Below are 21,360 nucleotides of genomic sequence, written 5' to 3'. Positions count from 1 at the left end.
ACTATAAAATTCATATTATTACAAATATATTCAATTGATACAACCTAGAATACTCATGTGCATGGAATGATGCACACAAAGATAATCATGGAATGAACACGAGAAGCCCACATGAGGTCAAGTGACATGGTACAAGTGAATTGGCATAGAGACGCATGAACCGTCGTGTGTGAGTAGAGACCAAGTGGCATCGTGGCATAGAGACATCGCAAGCAATGATGGTCATGGGCAACAGACAGAGAGGATTATGGATAGAAAATAAACAACTAGACGCATGCTATTGAGGAACGACAATAATTCAAGGTATATTCAACAAATAATAGAAACTAGAGAACTCAAGGATAAGATTAGGGGTGTAAACGAATCGAATCGAGCCGACTATGTGAAAAATCTAAGGCTCGAATTCGACTTGAAATAGGTATATTCGAGTTCGAGTTTAATACGAAGCTCGAAAAATTCAAAATTTTGTGTTCAAGTTTGGTTCGAATTAGGGCTCGGGCTCGGGTTCGAGTTCGGCTTGAATGATTCGAATATGTTGACGAATTATTCAAATTATTATTCAAAAATAGGTACTCGAAAGGCGCGAATTTATTTATTTAATATATATTTAATTATATTAATAAAATATTAAGGCTCACAAGCGGCTCGCGAACTATCAAATAATATAATTTGGACTTGAGTTCGACTCGAAAAAAAGTTTGAACATGTTCGAGTTCGGCTTGAATTCGATAAATTCGAATACGAATCGAATATTTTTCGAGCCGGCTTGAAAAGCTCATGAGCCGATTCGATTCGTTTGCAGCCCTAGTTAAGATGATTCATTATTTTTCAAAAATGTTTTCATATTGGGTGAAAGAGTAATGTAAGATCTAAGTTATCTTCGCTTATTAGTGTAGAGAAAGTATTGGCATTTAAGTGTCATTGTACATTATGAACCTAGAAGGCTCAACCAAAGCTGTTAAAGGAGAGTCCATTAATTAGTTAATACGAGTTGGATAGGGCATTGAATGAAGAATTGTTAGAGAGTAGTTTTATATTGATGGGTCTAGAACAACCTGGGCCTTAGCTTGCAGCATTCAATGCCCTTCTAAGTTATTTTTTGATAGTGCAATTAAATCCTAGTTCTGGTTATAAAGTGTTTCATAGTAGATCAGATATAGGAGCTTTATCCTAAACCCTAACTATACTTTGCAACTTAGTCCATAGATGGGCATAGTGAATGAAGAACATCACAAGAATAGCCATACAAAGTTGAAACTATAATTAACCCTAGTGTCTACTAGAATCCAAGATCATTGGAAATGAAATCCACCTGCTCCCATCCAAGATCATTGGATGCACATGCATGCAGTAAGTAGCGCCATGAAACAATTAAAGCCTTCAGCTACCTCTAACTGAACAACTGTAGCCATGATTTGGCAAATCTATCTATATATATATCGTGTGTCTCACAGCTGTTGCATTAGTGTGGCTTGAGTTTAGTTGGGGCCTGCAACAAAGTTTGCAAGCATAGAGTGGGATGATAAATATAGTGGAAACAAGATGCATGTTCTCTCAAAAGAACTTAAATAGAGTGGGATGATAAATCGGAGATATTAGGTTGTTAGACTTTTCATTATGAGCACTTTCAAATTTATCTCGATAGCAGTGCAAAATTTTCTTAGGTCAGATCGATCATCTTTAGAATTAGTAGATCCGAAGGGCTGGACACTTTTATATATATATATATATATATAGAGCGCTCTCAAAACAAATTAATTGCTCATCATCATGACAACTCTAAGAACTTTCATCAAATGCTTATACTTAATAGACAAGGGAGGGAGTATGGGAGATAGTCTCAGTGTAAATTGTGAAGACAAAGTGTTTCAAGAGTTTGGAAGAAATTTCACTTGCACCACATGCACTGATGAGACTTGGGCAAGTTACTGGAAGAATTGTAGGATATAAATCACAAGGTAGTTGGGCAAAATGGAAAATGATGGCGAAGGCAGTGAAATGAGAGTCAATTTTCTTCTTGACAAGCAACTACAAGAACAGAAGACTTTGCCTCTGAATTGCAATACAAGAAAAGGAAGGATCACCAGCAAAAGTTGTTGGAAATGTTAGTATAAATACATGCACTTAACAATGCCCCTTCATCTTGTACATGTGTCTAATATTTTTTTTTTTGTTTCAACTCCTGTTAATGTCAATTGACTCCTTCAAAAGATTAGCACATTCTTCCTTTCAACTTGTTTGTTGAAGGTTCTAGCTACTGTGATCACATCAATCATTAAGGTAGAGGTATAGGAATAAAAGGGTATACCTGTCTGCTGCATGAGACAGAAACAGAGAGAACAGATTGTGAAAGAAAATGTGCACACTTTAGAGCAAACAACAACAAAAAGATCTTAGCTTCCTAATTTTTGAGTTTAATTAATTCAAGCTGATTAATAGAAGGTGGAGTAAACAACAAGTTAGTCAACAATAGTCTTTGTTGCATCTTGGGTTTGCAGGCATGCTTAATTCAAGTTGATATTGTATTTGTATTCTCCAGGTATCTTTTTTAGAGGTTAATCTCCAAATGCGTATAAATTATGCTTTCTGCTTTATGACCATCTACTTTCAGAATTTGTCAATCGAAGTTTGAATATTTACTCAATAAAATATTATATTTGTTTCTCTAGTATCACCATACACTTGTTCATATATCACAATTAATTCAGTTGACTTAATCATTAAGGATGAAAGAAAAAATAGAAGGTAATCGATCATTTTAGAGAGAACAAATAAGGTAATTGCAAGTAAGTAAATATCAATCAATTTTTTTTGGCCAAAGGAAATAAATTTATTTCTTCTTAATTCTCTTCCTTCCAAAATGAAACAACATTCTTCTTCTGAACTGGGTTCCTGGCCCTGTTCAGTAGATCTCCGATTCATTACTGGTCCAGTCTAATTTCATAATGGATCAAAAAACTATTAAACTTTTGCGATCAAACCAGACTAACTAGGGGTGAGTAAAAGATAAGTTAAATTTAATTAAATGATCAAACAAATCCAATTTAAAAGTTCGGTTAAATTAATTCATAAGTTTATTTTTTAAAATATTAATTAATTCAGTTTAATCAGTTCAAATTCCTTTGAACAGATTAAATCGAAGATATTAATTGACAGCTATGTTAGAAGTCGACAAATAAATATATGACAATCACTACAAGAATAAACAAAATTAGCGACAGAGATCGCTAGTTGCAATTAGAGATCGAATTATTTGATCGCTAAAAGTTTGGTCTTCAATGATAAATAGTGAGTGAAACTAAATTCCGTCACTAAAGTAACTTTAGTGACAGAAGAAAAATATTTCGTAACTAAATTTAGCAATGAAAAGTTTATTTTTCCATCTTTAACTAAGTGGCTGATCCATCGCTTATTAGTGATGGATTAGCAAAAAAATAAATTTCATCACTAATTTCAATAAAATTTTGACAGAACCCCTTTTAATTGAGTTTTCAATCCTATTTACACATGAATGATATCAACAATAATATCACATAAATAATGATGTCAATAACAATATCAACATCAACAACAATATCACATAAACAATTAATGATATCAACATCAAAAACGATATCAACAGTTTCATTAACATTCATTGTACCAACAAAACAATCGTTGAGAGTAAAACCTGTTAGAGTTAAGAAGATGAAAGGGCACCCCTTCTCCTTCATTTTCTAGCCCATTCAATTCTTTCATTAATAGAGGGAGAGGAAGAGTCATCTTCTTCTAATATATATGTGTCCAAGCCAAAAAAAGAAAAGGGGGGCTTGAGAAATGCTAGAACACATTTCGTAAACATGCATAGCAGAAAATAAAATAATAATAATTCCTAATTATTACATCACACAGACCACACGCATATAAGGATACAACATGCCAAATATGATTACATAATTAAAATTTTACGGGAAGTAAATTTACGCTAGGTATACTTTATGGATGACCTGTAACGAGAAAGACATCAATCGTAGTGATATTGTCGAATCTCGCCTTTATTCGTATCCACACCAAGCTTTTCAAGACAACTCCTTGAGTACATGTATCTCCTTCGGAAGTTACTAGCCGCGAGCAAAGAAAAGGGATCAAGAGAAAGAAGAAGAGAAAAACACACAAGGGAGAGTTTTTCTCCCTTGTGGTGGTCACGACAACAAGAGGGAGCACCCTCTTACTGACGATGGGAGAAAGAGGAGAGGGAGAGGAGGATTGAGTTTTCAAAAGTCAATCAACCAAATAATGAAACTTGAATCTAATTCTCTCCCAATTACATCTATATATAATCCTCTTTAATGAGTTGGATTAGAAACTCTAAATCCAACCCATTATCCCTTAACTAAATTAACCCATTAATCTCTTGATTTGGTTCACAACTAAACCAAGTTGGTTCATGACTAATTCATTATTAAACCAAATATGGTTCAACTCTATCATAAGAGATATAGCCTATCCGTGCTTCCATTATGACAAATATTTTCATATTTGTCGTATGTATGGTCTAACTAAATATTTATCTTTTGATCTAAGAATCCTATTATTTAACTTGTTTTACATCTTTTAGAGACTTGTTAGTGCATGTGACCCAATAGGGTTCCGGTTTATCTTGACTGTCCATAATTAACTACTTAATTATAGAATGATCATGGGTGACACCTAGTAGTATATCATGATCCCCAATTAGTCAGAAAATCATAGTTGATCTTAGAACTAATTCTAAATCTTTCAGCAGCTATAATGAGTCGTGTCTTATTCCTTTCACTCGTCTTATACTAACTTGGTTCAGGACATGGTTTATGTGTCTGCTCCCACTAGACTGATTACGTCACACCTAACCCAAGTAATACTTATCCATGCAAATCCTCTCGTCCTTTGTGTATGGGCATATAGACTTCGAAAGGTGAATTCCATGCCTCATAGGTATGAAACCTTTCTTGAATTCAGACATGCTAAACCATTTTAGCACTCTGTCTATATATGCCGACTATAAAAAACCAAGCAACCTTTTCGATCTATCTCTATAGATTTTCATTCTAAGGATGTAAGTTACTTCTCCCATATCTTTCATGGAGAACATTGTGGACAACCAAACTTTAACTGATTGTAAAACTGACATATTATTTCCTATGAACAATATATCACCAACATATAATATTAGGAATACGATTACACTCCCACTGACCTTTTGATACACTCAAGGTTCGTTTATATTTTGTGAGAAATTAAATTTTTTGATAGCCTCGTCAAAATAGATATTCTAACTCTTGGATGCTTGCTTCAGTGCATAAATGGACCGTTGAAGATTACATACTTTATTCTTGTTAACAGATATGAAACCTTTGGGGTGTGTCATATACACGTCCTTGAGCAGATTTTCGTTAAGGAAAGCTATTTTCATGTCCATTTATCATATCTCATAATCATTATGAGCTGATATGACCAGGAGTATCCGAATGGATTTAAGCATGACTACAAGTGAGAAGGTTTCGTCATAGTCAATGCCTTATCTTTGACGATAGCCTTTCGCCACCAACCTTGCTTTGTAAGTAATTACATTATCATCCATATCGATTTTCCTCTTGAACACCCACTTGCATCCTATAGGCATAATGACTTCAGGTGGGTCTACCAAATTCCAAACTTGGTTTTCGTACATGGAATCTATTTTCGACTTCATGGCTGTAAGCCACTTATCCTTTTCTGAACTATTCAGAGCATCTTTGTAATAAGCAGGTTTCTTATCCTCAATGAGTAACACGTCATTCGATTCTCTTACAAGAGATCCATATCTCTCAAGAATATTACCTGTCCTACTTGATCTATGAGGAGATTATGTCATAATTGGTTGTGGTTCTTGACTAGGCATCTCGTTAGTGTTTATTAGAGTCTCTTGAACTTTATCAAGTTCAACCATACTCCCACTTGCTTCCTATACTAGAAATTCTTTCTGTAGGAAGGTAGCATGCCTTGAAACAAACACCTTTTGTTCTAAGGGGTGATAGAATTGGTAACCTTTAGTTTCCTTAGGGTATCCAATAAATAAGCACTTATCAGACTTAGCGTCCAACTTGTCTGATATAGTCCTCTTCACATAAGCAAGACATCCCCATATCTTCAAATAAGATATAAGGGGTTTCTTACGAGTCCATACCTCATATGGAGTAGTTGAGATTGCCTTCATCGGGACTCTGTTTAGTAAGTAAACAACTGTCATAAGTGCATAACTCTAAAAGGTTTTGGGAAGATTTGCACGATTCATCATTAATCTAAATATGTCCAACAAGGTTCGGTTATGCCATTCCGATACACCATTATGTTGTGGCATATATAGTGGAGTCCATTGAGACAATATACCATTATCCCTTAGATAATCTTGAAACTCTTGGCTTAAATAGTCACCACCTCGATCGAATTAAAGTATTTTGATATTTTTATCAAGTTGTTTCTCTACTTCATTTATGAATTCTCTAAACTTTTCAAATGCTTCAGACTTGTGTTTCATTAGATACACATACCCATAATGAGCGTGATCATCAATGAAAGTAATGAAATAGCTATAACCTCCTAGTGTATGAGTTGATAGTGGTCCACATACATCGGTATGTATGAGCCCAAGTAACTCATCAACTCGTTCACCCTTTACAGAAAAAGGTAATTTTGTCATCTTGCCTTTTAAACATGAATCATATATATCAAATGTATCTAATTCAAATAATTTGAGAACTACAATATTTTACAATTCAAACATGTGTTTCTTGCTTATATGGCTAAGGCGACAATGCCACGAGAAAGAGGTTAACTGATTATCTAATCGAGCGTGTTTATTGCTCGTATCGATATTGAATGCGTCACAAGATGTATCTAATGCGTATATGATATTGCATAAAGTTCCAGTTCCATTAAGAACACCATTCAACATTATATAGTAACAATTGTTACTAAAAGTCAAATGAAAACCTTTTATATTTAAGTAAGAAATAGAAACAATGTTCTTTATTAATACGGGAACAAAATAACAATTATCTAGTTCTAAGACAAGTCCACTAGGAAGCTGTAACAACTATATTCCAATGGTGACTGCAGCAACCTTTGCTCCATTCCAAACTCACAGACTTGTTTCTCTCTTGACAAGTCTTCTCTATTTCTTAGCTCCTATATGTTATTACATATATGTGATCCACACCTAGTATCCAATATCCAAGTGTTTGACAAAATAACATGACAATCAATAACGAAAATACCTGAAGAGGATGGGGCATCGGATGTCTTATTTTTCTTCACGGACTCAATATAGATCTTGCAGTTTCTTCGCCAATGTCCCATCTTGCCATAATGATGGTATGAGCCCTTTTGTGTCGGTTCTACTGTCTTGGCCTTTTTTCTCTTCCCCTTAGCTTGATGTTTTGATTTCCTCTTAGAACCTTTCTCGGAGGAGTCTACTAACATCACAGTTTTCTGTTCACCTTTAACAGAAGGCTCTACAGTCTTGAGCATATTAATCATCTCGGGAATGGCCGATTCTAAATTGTTCATTTGATAGTCCATCACAAATTATGAATGACTTTTTGATATATGTAGAATTAAGTCAATATTTAACTCATGATCCATTGTAAAATTGAGTGATGCTAAACGCTCTATGTAGCCGTTCATCTCTAGTATATATTGTACTGCGGACGAACCCTCTTGCATCTTTGAGCAAAAGAGAAGCTTAGAGACCTCGAACCTTTCAGATCTAGCTTGCTCATCAAATAACTCACAAAGATGATAGATAATATCATAAGCATCCAAATACTCATGTTGCTTCTGTAGTTTAGGGGTCATAGTAGCTAGCATTATACAACTTGCAAGTACAAAATCATCCTTATGTCTTGAAGGGCCAACAATTGGTTTGCAGTTGCATCAGCATCAAGACTTGTCAAAAGAGGTTGATCAAGGACATAAGCTAATTTCTCAGTTTTGAGAATAATTCTCAAATTTTGAAACCAGTCCAAGAAGTTTGACACGGTCAGTTTATTAGAGTCTAAAATTGAATGCAGATTAACAGAAGTCATAATTAAATGATTAACCTAGAAATACAAAAATGAGAATGTATAAGAAACATGATATTATTTATATAAACAATTTACATAAAAGTCTGCTTATTTATCAAATTTAAATATCCTTATTTTTAAATTCGAGTGATGATAGGTTTTCTTCAAGTGGGTTGATATCCACTACAAATAAGATTAATCTTGATTTTGACCAACAAGTCATTCCTAGCTATAGCGGCAAGTAACAAGTTTACCAATTGCATATCACTTATATACAATTATCACATTATGCTAGCAACTGATTGATCTTCGCATAAACATCGGGTTGTTAATACATTAACAAGTATACATCAAATGCATATCACCCAACTTCACCTCTATCCATATTGATCATGGTTTTGGCACAACAAATCAATGCTTCAAGTTTAAAATCGACCCGTTAATCATGAGATTATATCTCTATGGTTTGAACATATCTAATTTCAAGTTTGAGCTTGACTTTGGCCAACAACTCAAATAAGAACCTCAAACAAGAACTTAAATTCTGGTTCTTACCATATTAACGAAAGTTGAAGGTTTTAATATTGAGTGAGGGTTTAGTGTCATCTATATCATGCAAATATTCTATCTTCATAACATTATATGCATGACATAAATGACGACATAGCACGTCGCACGCATGACATAAATGAGGACATGACATATCGCACGCATGTCATAGTATGACACATCACACATATAGTAATATCTAATCACATCACACGCATGACAAAATCTAATCATGCCATAATTAATGCATCTACATGTTATAATTCTATTTTGGAAATAAAAATATATTATAAATCTAATTTTAATAAATCAAGATTTATCTAATCAGATTAGGAAACTAATTTTCAAATTTAATTAACATATTTCATCTAGAATCTTTAATTATTTTAGAAACAAATTTCTAAATTAATTTCCTAATAATTTAGGAAATAAATAATTAATATTTCTTAATTTATTATAGAATAATTTATAGATTTTTTTTATGATTTTCTAAATCTTTCCAAATTTAGGATTTCTTAAAAATTTAGAAAACTTTTCAAAATAGAATATTTTAATAAATTCAAAAATTCCAAAAAAGATTAATTCCATAATTTAATTTAGAATATCCCAAATCTAGATTTTTTTTAATAATTTTTTTTTCAAATTTATTATTTCCTAACAATGTAGGAAACTTTCTAGAATAGAATATTTTAATAAATATGAAAAATTTAGAAAAGATTAATTCTATAATTTAATTTAGAATATCTCAGATCTGGATTTTTTTATAATTTCATAATCTTTTCATATTTGACATTACCTAACAAATTAGTAAATTTTTTAAAAATAAAATATTTCTTAAAATTTTAGAAAATTCTAAAAATGATAATTTCTAAATTAACAGAATATTTATAAATTTAATTTTGTAAAATTATATCAAAAATTTTCAAAATATAGAATTTCCTAACAATTTAGAAAACTTCTAAAAATAGAAAAAGTTTTTATAATTCTAGAAAAATTTTAAAATTAATTATAATACTAATTACGAACTGGAAAATAACTTTATGATCATGTCGAAGCACGATCAAACTCGGATACCACTGTTGGGATATGCTCGATGCGGGTGCTTGCTAGAACACGTTTCTTAAACATGCATAGCGGAAAATAAAATAATAATAATTCCTAATTATTACATCACGCACACCACACACATATAAGGATACAACATGCCAAATATGATCGCATACTTAAAATTTTATGGAAAGTAAATTTACGCTAAGTATACCTTACGGATGACCTGTAACGAGAAGGGCATAAATCGTAGCGACGTTGTCAAACCTCGCCTCTATTCGTATCCATGCCGAGCTCCTTAAGACAACTCCTTGAGTACAAGCCTCTCCTTCAGAAGTTACTAGCCACGAGCAAATAAGAGGAATCAAGAGGAAGAAGAAGAGAAAAGCACACAAGGGTGAGTTTTTCACCCTTGTGGTGGTCACGACAACAAGAGGGAGCGCCCTCTTATTGACAGTGGGAGAGAGAGGAGAGAGAGAGGAGGATTGAGTTTCTAAAAGTCAATTAACCAAATATTGAAACTTGTATCTACTTCTCTTCCAATTACATCTATATATAATCCTCTTTAATGAGTCCAAATCCAACCTATTATCCTTTAATAAAAAATTAGCCCATTAACCCCTTGGTTTAGTTAACAACTAAACCAAATTGGTTCATGACTAATTCATAATTAAATAAAATATGGTTCAACTCTACCATAAGAGATGTAGCTCATCTGTGCTTCCATTATGACAAATATTTTCATATTTGTCATATGTATAGTCCAACCAAATATTTATCTCTTGATCTAAGAATTCTATTATTTAACTTGTTTTACATCTTTTAGAGACTCATTAGTACGTGTGATCCAATAGATTCTTGGTTTTTCTTGGTCATTCATAATTAACTACTTAATTATAGAACGATCATGAGTGGCACCTAGTAGTACATCATGATCCCCAATTAGCCGAAAAATCATAGTTGATCTTAGAACTAATTCTAAACCCTTTAGCAGCTATAGTGAGTCGTGTCTTGTTCTTTTCACTCATCTTATACCCACTTGGTTTAGGACATGGTCTATGTGTCAATCTCTAATAGACTGATTATGTCACACCTAGTCCAAGTAATATTTTCTCGTTCTACGGATTTAAATTACTCATACATGTGTACAAGAGTCTCATACTCTTAACATGTGATGCTTTAGCCAAAGACTTTGAGTAATAATCCTAATGAGTGGTCATAGGATATGTTGGAGGATCTTGCAGCCGGCTTGAAGGGGGGTTGGATAGACGGCGCCTCCAAATAGCTCGCTTTCTACGTATTTGTTAGTTGCGCAGCGGAATACAAATAATACAAACACAAATACGAAAGCTAAATGCAAATACAAGAACAAGAAAGCAAACCGCTAACACGTTCGTTTACGTGGTTCGGAGATAACTTGCTCCTACTCCACGGCGTGTCCGTAAGGTGGACGATCCCTCAATCCGTCGGTGGATTAGTCTTCGGCAAACTCCGGCTAGCTCAACCTCCTTGTGGGTGGAGAAACCTCACCACAACACTCACCAACAACACTTGGACATAAGGGAACCTTGAGCACTTTGGTGACTACTAATTAGGCTTTAACCAAGTCTAATTTCGTCGCCTTGGCCGGCCATACCAAGCTCCTTCTTATAGAGCTTGGAACAAATCAAAACCTGATTTGCCCGTTACCAGTCGACTGGTCCTTGCACCAGTCGACTGGTGCCAGCCCAACGGCTCTCTCAACGGTTATGCTACAGTGCATCAGTCGACTGATCCATCACCAGTCGACTGCTACAGTGTGCTACAGTAACTGCTACAATATGCTACAGTAACTGCTACAGTGTCGCTACAGTAACATCCTAAAACTAGGATTTTACTCCGAGTACAATCTCTCGTGCACTCGTACCCTCACCCTTATGACTCATTTGACGCTCTCTTTGCAGTTTTGACCTCTTGCCTTCAAGCATACTTCCTTTGGCTCTCGTCCCTCGGATGCATCCAAGCCCGCGGCTTGTCCCCAATGCCATCATTCGCGTATGCCTCGAAGTCGCTTCCCTCGGCCCTTGTCCTCGATGCCTTGTCCACGGTCCTTCGGATGCTCCATCCTTCACCAGACCCGAAGCCGTCAACCTGAGTCACATGTGTCACTTGCAGTCTTGCACAACTCAAGTACATATATCAAATAACTAGGGTAATCCTAACTTAAACTTTTTGCCCAAACACCAAAACACATGGTCCCGCGAACCATTGGGATTGCTCCAACAATCTCCCCCTTTTTGGTGTTTGGCAATACGTTTAAGTTAGGGAAAACATATAGCAAATAAACATGCTAAAAATAATGGACTTACGATGCCAAGGCTACACACTTGGACTTACTCCGCCGAATGGACTTACATTGCCAAGGCTACACACTTGGCAACCGCCGAATGGACTTACGATGCCAAGGCTACACACTTGGACTTACACCGCCAAAAGGACTTACATTGCCAAGGCTACACACTTGGCAACCGCCGAATCAATGTATCATGTATTGGAACCTATCCCAAGGCTCCCCCTACACCTAAGCTCCCCATTGAGCTAGGATTTTCCCACAGGGCTTTTTAAGAACCTATCCCAAGGCTCCCCCTACGCAAAAGGACTAAGGTTTTCCCAACTAAACCTTACTTCTCCCCCTTTTCCTAACATCCAAAAGGTTCTCCAACAATATCCCAATTGTTGAAAACTTATCATCCAAACTGACCCTAAACTTATGTATTTATTCCCCATGGATCCCATACATCTAAACGAGTTGACATGGTCAAGATCAGCGCTGAAAAACACTTTCAGGCTGGTATCAGTCGACTGCCCCAAGTGCCAGTCGACTGCCCCCTTCGACAGAACCTTACAGAAATATTCTGTAGTCGAAATCTACTGTTACCAGTCGACTAGTATTGGCACCAGTCGACTGGTATCGACAAAATGAGCTTACAGAGACATTCTGTGCTCAAAAACACTGTTACCAGTCGACTGATATCTGTACCAGTCGACTGGTACCCTATTTCTGAAAAAATCAGCCTTTTCAGGCCAACTTCATAAATGCGTCAGAAATTCCCTAGACCTCCAAAAATTCCCAAATTTTGTGGAGAGGTCTATTGTACCCTTGTCTACTTGGGAAAAATACATTATAAAATGTATATATCACCAATCCCAAGATTGACACAAGATCCAAAACTAGCTAAATGGTTCAATTGAACCTTGACCTAAAGTCCTAGTTTTGGCTTCCTCTTAGGGTGTGTTTGGTTGGGGGTAATCGTTAATAACTTTGGTTATTGAAGTAAGGTTATATTATTTAACTTTGTTTGGTTTAGGTAATAAACAATTCCCCAGTAATCAATCACTCCCACCACGTCAGCAAACGTCATCAAATTTCGGAATAGGATTACCACCGAAATAGGTGGTTTTTGATGATTCCGGGGTTAACAGATATATGTTTCCAAAATTATCCTCTGCTTGTTCTGCTCATGGAAGCAGATGTCTAGGGCAAGAAAGAGCGAACGCAGGGTAGGGGCAGACGAAGGGTGTCTAGGGCGAGGAAGGAGGTGGGTGTACCATGGTCGGCGGACATGCTCTCGGTGTTCCTCTCCGCCGAACTTGTCGCGACCGAGGAGGAGCCTTTCGAAGGCACTATCTGCCTCTGTGAGTTCGTCGCCGCCCGCCGATGAGCTCCGTCTGCTGCCCGTCTGCGGACATGCCAACTTGCTCTCGGTGCTTTATTCCAACACATCTGATTTGGAAGCAAACTTGCTATGGAAGAAGATAAAAACGAATTGGTGATGCTTGTAAAAATACTTCTTCTCAATCACAAATTTTGCTACGGATTATTCTCATATTCACTTCCTTGAGAAATCAGATATCAAACACAGTCATGGATTAGTTTTTTTTTTTTTCCAATGGCTGAATCCTCTGCCCGGAAAGCTCTTCAAACATGCTTCTAAGTTTCTCTCTACCAGAGTTGGGATTGTTTTCCAACATGTAGGATTGCTTATCTAGGAGTATTTTGTCGAATTTGTTCCCATGTTTTTAAGTGGAACGACAAGTAAGCGGAGGTTTATCTCACCGGTGATTTGGATACAGTTTTGGGAGCATCTTGTTTATTTTTGATGTTTTTAGCTGGATTTGGAGGAAAGGTGGAAACATTATGTGGTTCCACCGGCGTTGAACTCGTCTTCCGGCGATTTGGATGGTTTCATGCATTCTGTTGTTTTTTTATTTTCTTTTGTACCTCCCGTCGCCCGTAAGGTTTGTTGCCGGCGGTGTTTAGACCATTTTCCGGCGACTCGGATGTTGTGTCACGTTGTTTCTTGCACGCCTTTCTGTGCCGTCGAGTCCGACATAAGCTTTTCTCTCTACCGCTGGGACTGTTTCCAGCGAACTTCTTTTTTGATCAGGTTCCTGCTTATTGATACAAGGATAATATAGTAAATGTCAAATTAAATTATGTCATTACTTAGAATTAAACCAAACAATGTTAGGTTATATTTTATTCCCCATAACCTTGGTTATGCGATTACCTGGTAATCACATAACCAAGGTTATACATGATAACTTGAACCAAACGCACCCTTAATGTATTTGCCCATACCAACCCACAATGCATCCCTAGCATTGGTTTATATGGCATCTATACATCCAAAACCAATTATCATGCAAAATGATCCCAATGTCATATTTCCTTGCATGAAACATAATCCATGTGCGCTAAATCCCTAGGTTTGAGACTCAAGTCCGTCTCTAAACCATTTGACACACTCCATGGCTTCTCTAGACCCCCAAGTAGAACCCACCTGAGATCCATTGACCATGGGTCCCAAATTGACTCTTGGAGCTCCCCCTAGAGCTCTTTACCTTAGTCACCTCCCTAGGTGACTCATCTATTGTGACCAAACCACAATGATGTCCCTTAGAAGATCTCCTTATCTTCTTGATCTTGAACACATCATCCTTGCCATAATCATATGCAACCCTAGCATATTTCTTTTTATTGGCCTTGGATGACTCTCCCTTGCCCTTATCATGTGCCACCCTAGCACATGGTCTCCTTTTGACCTTGGAGGGACTAGATCGGTATCCCAAACCCAATCTATCATTGTTGGATTTTTGACTCCCCAACACCATACTTATTCCCTTAGATCCAATAGTGAATCTCTTAAGGAATTTCTCTAAACCATCAAGCTTTGCCTTCAAAGCTTGATTCTCCCTTTCTAGGTTCCTAAACCTAGAGTCAACATGTCCACCTTGGACATTCCTAGACCTACCCTTCTAGGCATATGTCTCCCCTTCTTGGGATTAATGCCTTGGTTCTCTATTACCTTCTTCTCCTTAGGTAATGAGAATTTAACTTGCCAAGGTCTATCATGCATAGGTCTCCTAGGGTTATGATCAACATTTACCCTACTCCTATCATGATATTTAAATCCAAAATTTTTCATTGCTACATAATGATAATCATTATTTTTCCTAGCATGCATGGGAACATAAGAATTTAAATTTGAATTATATTTCAAATTAGGGTATACCTCCCTTACCCTTGAAGCTCCCCCTTGATTTGAGCTCCTCTTCTTCTTCTCCCATTTCTTTAAATGTGCAAGCTTCTGAAGCTCCTTCTTCTTTAGGCATTTGGTGTGGAAGTGACCCTTCATTCCACATGTGAAGCATACAATGTGCATCTTCTTCTTTTGGGCTTCTTCCTTCCTACAACCCATGTTAGTATTTAAAATAACTTGATTGGGTTTAGGATTTACCTTCTTCTTACCCATTGGACACCTGCTCTTGTAGTGTCCCTTCTCATTGCATCCGAAGCATACAATGTGATCCTTTGACTTTGCTTCGGTGGAGATGCTTGCAAGGTTGACTTCCAAGACTTCCTCTTCACTTGTCTTGGATTCTTCCTCAACCTTTGAGGATGTCTCCTCATCCATACTAACGGATGACATTTCTTCATCCTTCTCCTCGGAAGTTGAGTGCTCGTCACCTTTCGGTTGCTCCTCCTCCTCTTCTTGAGCTACTAAGCCCATCTCCTTGGGCTCTATCTTATCATGTGTAGGCAAAAGTTCTTCTCCTAGAACTTTCTTTACCTTACTCCACAACTCGTGGGCATTCTTGTATTCACCTACACGATTTATCACATTAGAAGGCAAAATTTCAATCAATATTGATATTACCTTTGAATTTGCCTCCGATCGTGTGGTTTGCTCCTCCGTCCAATGTCGTGGTTGGAGCTTCTTCCCTTTCTTGTCTTTAGGGACTTCAAATGGCTCTTCCACCACCATCATTGTGTCCCAATCCGTCTCGAAAAAGTTCTTCATCTTCACCATCCAAAAGGTGATGTCCCATAAGCTTTCTCCTTCGAACTTTGGCGGATTTATCAAGCCGGACATCTTTGCTTCCTTGGCGGTTAGTCCAATGGAGAGCGGTCTCGCTCTGATACCACTTGTTGTAGGATCTTGCGGCCGGCTTGAAGGGGGGTTGGATAGACGGTGCCCCCAAATAGCTCGCTTTCTACGTATTTGTTAATTGCGCAGCGGAATACAAATAATACAAACACAAATACGAAAGCTAAATGCAAATACAAGAACAAGAAAGCAAACCGCTAACACGTTCATTTACGTGGTTCGGAGATAACTTGCTCCTACTCCACGGCGTGTCCGTAAGGTGGACGATCCCTCAATCCGTCGGTGGATTAGTCCCTGGCAAACTCCGGCTTGCTCAACCTCCTTGTGGGTGGAGAAACCTCACCACAACACTCACCAACAACACTTGGACACAAGGGAACCTTAAGCACTTTGGTGACTACTAATTAGGCTTTAACCAAGTCTAATTTCATCGCCTTGGCCGGCCATACCAAGCTCCTTCTTATAGAGCTTGGAACAAATCAAAACCTGATTTGCCCGTTACCAGTCGACTGGTCCTTGCACCAGTCGATTGGTGCCAGCCCACTGATCCATCACCAGTCGACTGCTACAGTGCGCTACAGTAACTGCTACAATATGCTACAATAACTGCTACAGTAAAATCCTAAAACTAGGATTTTACTCCGAGTACAATCTCTCGTGCACTCGTACCCTCACCCTTATGACTCATTTGACGCTCTCTTTGCAGCTTTGACCTCTTGTCTTCAAGCATACTTCCTTTGGCTCTCGTCCCTCGGATGCATCCAAGCCCGCAGCTTGTCCCCAATGCGATCATTCGCGTATGCCTCGAAGTCGCTTCCCTCGGCCCTTGTCCTCGCTGCCTTGTCCACGGTCCCTCGGATGCTCCATCCTTCACCGGACCCGAAGCCGTCAACCTGAGCCACATGTGTCACCTGCAGTCCTGCACAACTCAAGTACACATATCAAATAATGAGGGTAATCCTAACTTAAACCCTTTGCCCAAACACCAAAACACATGGTCCCGCGGACCATTGGGATTGCTCCAACAGGATATACGTCTTCTCAAAAGGAGTGATGAATCCTCTGTGGGATATCCAAACATCTTTGGGCATTTTAACTTATATCCAATCATTCTGGGTCCACACCTCAATGAGATGCTTGCTTAAGATGTCAAAGTATAAGTCTCCATGATCAAAATGACTTGTATACCTCAAGTCGAAGGAAACTTGCACTCGAGCTATAATAAGAGCTTCACAGATTTATCCATATATATTGATAACCATATGAAGTCTTACATGAGTCACTCCAATAAACTAGTTACCATAACTAGCATCCACGTTTAACTCTCAACATCCCAATATCTCCAGTGTAGGATCGTAAAGAGCTAGGAGGTGAATAGCGCTCGTGGCTAATTCGTCCGTTTCGTAAAACTTTAAATAAATACATAGTGAAAAAGTAAAAAGACACAACGAAAACACCAAGATTTTACTTAGTTCGGAGCCTGTGGCGACTTCTACTTCAAGGCCCGCACATAAGAGTGCTTTCGATGGGCAATCACTATAAATTTGTAGATTTACAAATACAATGATTAAATGCAGTAATGGAAATTAAACCGACAATTAAAAACAAAGAATAAAAAGCTTCTGGTCGTCGGAGTTGAGTTACCGCTTTGTCGGATCATCTTTTGAGCAGCTTGAAGAAGCGGAGGTCGTTCATTGTGTTGTGCTGAAGCTCCTGGTCGAAGCTGCCTTTATAAGTTGTTCCCAGAATCCCTCCAAGCGCCTGGACCACATGGATCGACCACTCCACGCACGCCACATCATCTTGGTGATTCTTTTGAGTTCCGGGCGCCTGGACCGACTCCGGGCGCCCGGACTAGCTCAGGGCGCCCGGACCAGTTCTAGGCGCTTGGACTAGCTTTTTCTAGCCTCTTATTTTCTAAAAAATAAAGTTAGTCCAGGCATAAAACAATATATATATATAAATTGAAGTTTGACAGCCTCTGACTGTCCAGTTCTGACTTTGAGTTTCGTTGAAACTCTAGGTCGAACCAACGCCTATTGTTCCCTCTTCGAGAAACGCGTCCTCACCTACTCCTCTTAGGAGAAGTTACCTATTGTCAAATCAGTCCTCCAGACTGACTGGACTTTCCACCTAGGGTTACCACCCCTAGGATTTTCCTCAGCCTAGGGTTACCACCCCCTAGGACCTAGGGTTACCACCCCCTAGGGTTTTCCACCTGCCTAACTCAATTACGACTTTCCATCACCTAGGGTTACTGCCCCCTAGGAATTAGGATTGCCACCCCTAGTGTAAAATACCGAAAAATGGTAAATAATCATAAGGGGATTTTCTGGGATTTTTAGAAATTTTTCGGAAATTTTTCGGAGATCGTATGGACGAGTTTACGGGGATAAAATTGGACCCCGGGAAAGCCTGTTTAGGCTACCCCATTTAAGCGAGGAAAAGTTATTTTTCTTTTCCTTTTTATTCTCTTTTTTCTTTTATTCTTATTTCCTTTTCGCCGCCGACCCGTGCCGAGCCGTCCCCGCGCCTTCTCCCCCTCGCGGCCGATCTGCCCTAATCGCAGCGGGCGGTTTCCTTCTTCTTCTTCCGCGTGTGTAACGTCGAGACCAAGAGAAGCCGACATTTCTCTTCTCCTTCTTCCTTCCTGAGCCAGTTCCATTTCCTTCCCCTCTTCCTCTAGAGAGCTTCGCCGCCGCATGGGACCAGCACTGGTCACCTCCACACCGTGCCCTAGCACCTTTTGCCTCTCACGGTGACGACACCCACTGCTGATCCAGCGGGTCAATTTCCCCTTTTGCCCTAGCGTCGTGCCCTAGATTGGGTCCACCTGATCGCCGGCGCCAGCCAAGGTGTAGCCAATAGAAGCCGAGCACCCCAGGTCTTTTGGTTCTGTGCCCTATTTGTCGACCGACCGAAGCTTCTCTTCATCTTCTTCCTGAGCCCTAGCACTGACCATCTTTTTCCTCTGCCCTACCTCTACCTTAGCACCAGCAACTATCTCCAATACAGAGTTGATGAGTTTGTTAATCAAGTTGTGGTTGGTATTAGATTTGTAGAAATTGGAGTAGCATTTTCTGTATAGATTTGTAGAGGTTGAGTTTTGATTTTTGTTGTACTAACTAGGGGTGATGGTTTCTGGCAGTGAGATATGTTCTCAGCAGTAAGTTGCCTTTGTTGTGGATCTGTTGGGCTATCAGGAATTTCTGCTATAGATAGAAGAAGGAACGGTAATGTATTGAGACTTAATTTAGTGAAGTGATATGGTTGATTTCTTCGGATTAGCAAATGGTTAATAACCTTGGTTAATTACATGGTTATCTACTTAAAAATGATACATGAATAGGGTTGCTTAATCTAATGGATTATGATTAAAGATTCATTTATTAGTTGACTTCTCTAGTTGGACTAATTCAAGGATATCAACTATGAAGGAAGGATAAGATAATTAAATGGAATTAAAACACAGTTTCCTAATCAGATTAGGAATTTATTTAGCTATTTGTTTATAATTAACTTAGCTAAACTGTATGATTTACTACAGGACTGTGATGCGAGACGAGTATCTCGATGTCATATTTGGACCGATTGGACCTTTCTTATTGGATGCGGGTACTTTGATTTTATGTCATTTGATATGCATCGTAATGTCTTTAACAAATATCAATGATTGTGTTTCTTATTTGCTTCGGTTGATCACTACTCAATCTGATACATGCTTGTTTGTTTATTTGTTATGCACATCATGTTAGTCCTTATCTGATTATACATGCTTATAGGGGTAGTGACACAATCATATTATATATTATGTTCAAGACCTAGGGTTTTTGATACCTTATCTGATTTGTGTACCTTTGATTTGATTCATTGGCCTATGGTACACATTTTATATTTATACATGGATATTGCTATGTTGTTCAAGATATTGCCATGCTTAGTGTCATGCACCATTCGCATGATTGTATGCTGCGCGATAGTCTGCTCCATTATTATTGAGCACATCGCCAGTTTCATCTCTGTCGGTGCTCCGTTGGTCAGCTCATGGGTAGCGTGACACAGCGTGGTAGCACGTCAGTTTGGCTTTGTCGGTGCTCCATTGGTCCGCTCATAGGTAGTGTGACGCAACGTGGTAGCACGTCAGGGATCCCTCCCCGTCATGGTGTACCGGGAGATGAGAGCATTGCGCTCCCCCATTTATGATTTGGGGTAGGAGGATAGGTGTACTTAGACAGCATCTCGTCCACTCGGTCACTCATCAGGAGCAGTGATGACAGAGTGCACGGTTGTCACAGCCCTACCCACTCAGTCTCACCATTGTGTGTGAGATGGTTGACTGGCGTCAGGAGTGACCATGACATTTGCATCATATGCATGATGCATTTATTGCTTGTGTTTGCTGCATTTACTTGCTGCATTTATATGGATGCATATGATTGACATGCATACAGGATTTATGACACTCTTGGTCTGACGACCTTGTTGTACTTATACCTTGGTCCTAGTTAGTACAGTTTTCTCCTGCTTGTTTCAGTTTCATTTATCCTTCTTGTATCAGGAGACTGTACGCATAATTAGTGCTGGTTGTTATTTTTTTTATTATGCATATCAGTTGTTACCCGCTTAGTATTGGACTCACACCCTCCTCCGTTATTATTTTCAGGTTGATGCTGTCTGGAGAGTTCCAGTCGCTAGTCCCCTGCAGTCCACGAGGACGTGTGTTGATCTTTTAGTTTTTCTTGTTTAGACTATATTTAGACTTGTTCTGTTTTAATAATTTGGATCTTGTATGGATTCTTATTTGTCGATGGGTTTGGATTGGATGTGTTTTGCTACACGCCTGCCTGGATGGCAGAAGAGGTAAGTTCATTGTGATTTATGTTTTACGAGTGTAGTGGGGTAGGATATCGGTTTTAAGCTTTATGGGTGTAGTTGAGTAGAGTTGTTTTTGAGTATTCTTATTACTATTCTAGTTTGTCAACTATTATACTGCGTGGATGTCTCTGTGTTATATTTTTATTACTGTTATTGTTCCGGCCGTGTTGGCCGAGGTATATGTGGCCCAGAGGGCATTGTAGAAAGTTTCATATTGTCACCCGTACAGGGGAGGTGTTGTCGAAATTTCTTCGGACAGGGACTCCCCCGAGGCGTGACAATTTATTTGGTATCAGAGCCAAGTTGGCGATACTTGTTTGTATACTATGTTATCGATTTCAAGATTTATCTGATACCAATTTATTAGTATCAAAGCGGGTTACGAATACCTACTT

General features: G+C 38.3%; 1 long non-coding RNA gene across 1 annotated transcript; it reads left to right on the top strand.

Moving 5' to 3' along the window:
• The first annotated feature begins 18,591 nt into the window (after positions 1–18,591).
• On the top strand, positions 18,592–19,694 carry LOC121973769. The gene is made up of 3 exons (XR_006109758.1): positions 18,592–19,133; positions 19,239–19,323; positions 19,638–19,694. It is a non-coding gene; the product is annotated as an uncharacterized LOC121973769 (long non-coding RNA).
• Positions 19,695–21,360: the final 1,666 nt, after the last annotated feature.

The sequence above is a fragment of the Zingiber officinale genome, chromosome 4A (assembly GCF_018446385.1).
Source record: "Zingiber officinale cultivar Zhangliang chromosome 4A, Zo_v1.1, whole genome shotgun sequence".
NCBI lineage: Eukaryota > Viridiplantae > Streptophyta > Magnoliopsida > Zingiberales > Zingiberaceae > Zingiber > Zingiber officinale.
The sequence above is the reverse complement of the archived record's forward strand: the minus strand, read 5'-3'. Positions and strand labels throughout refer to the sequence as shown.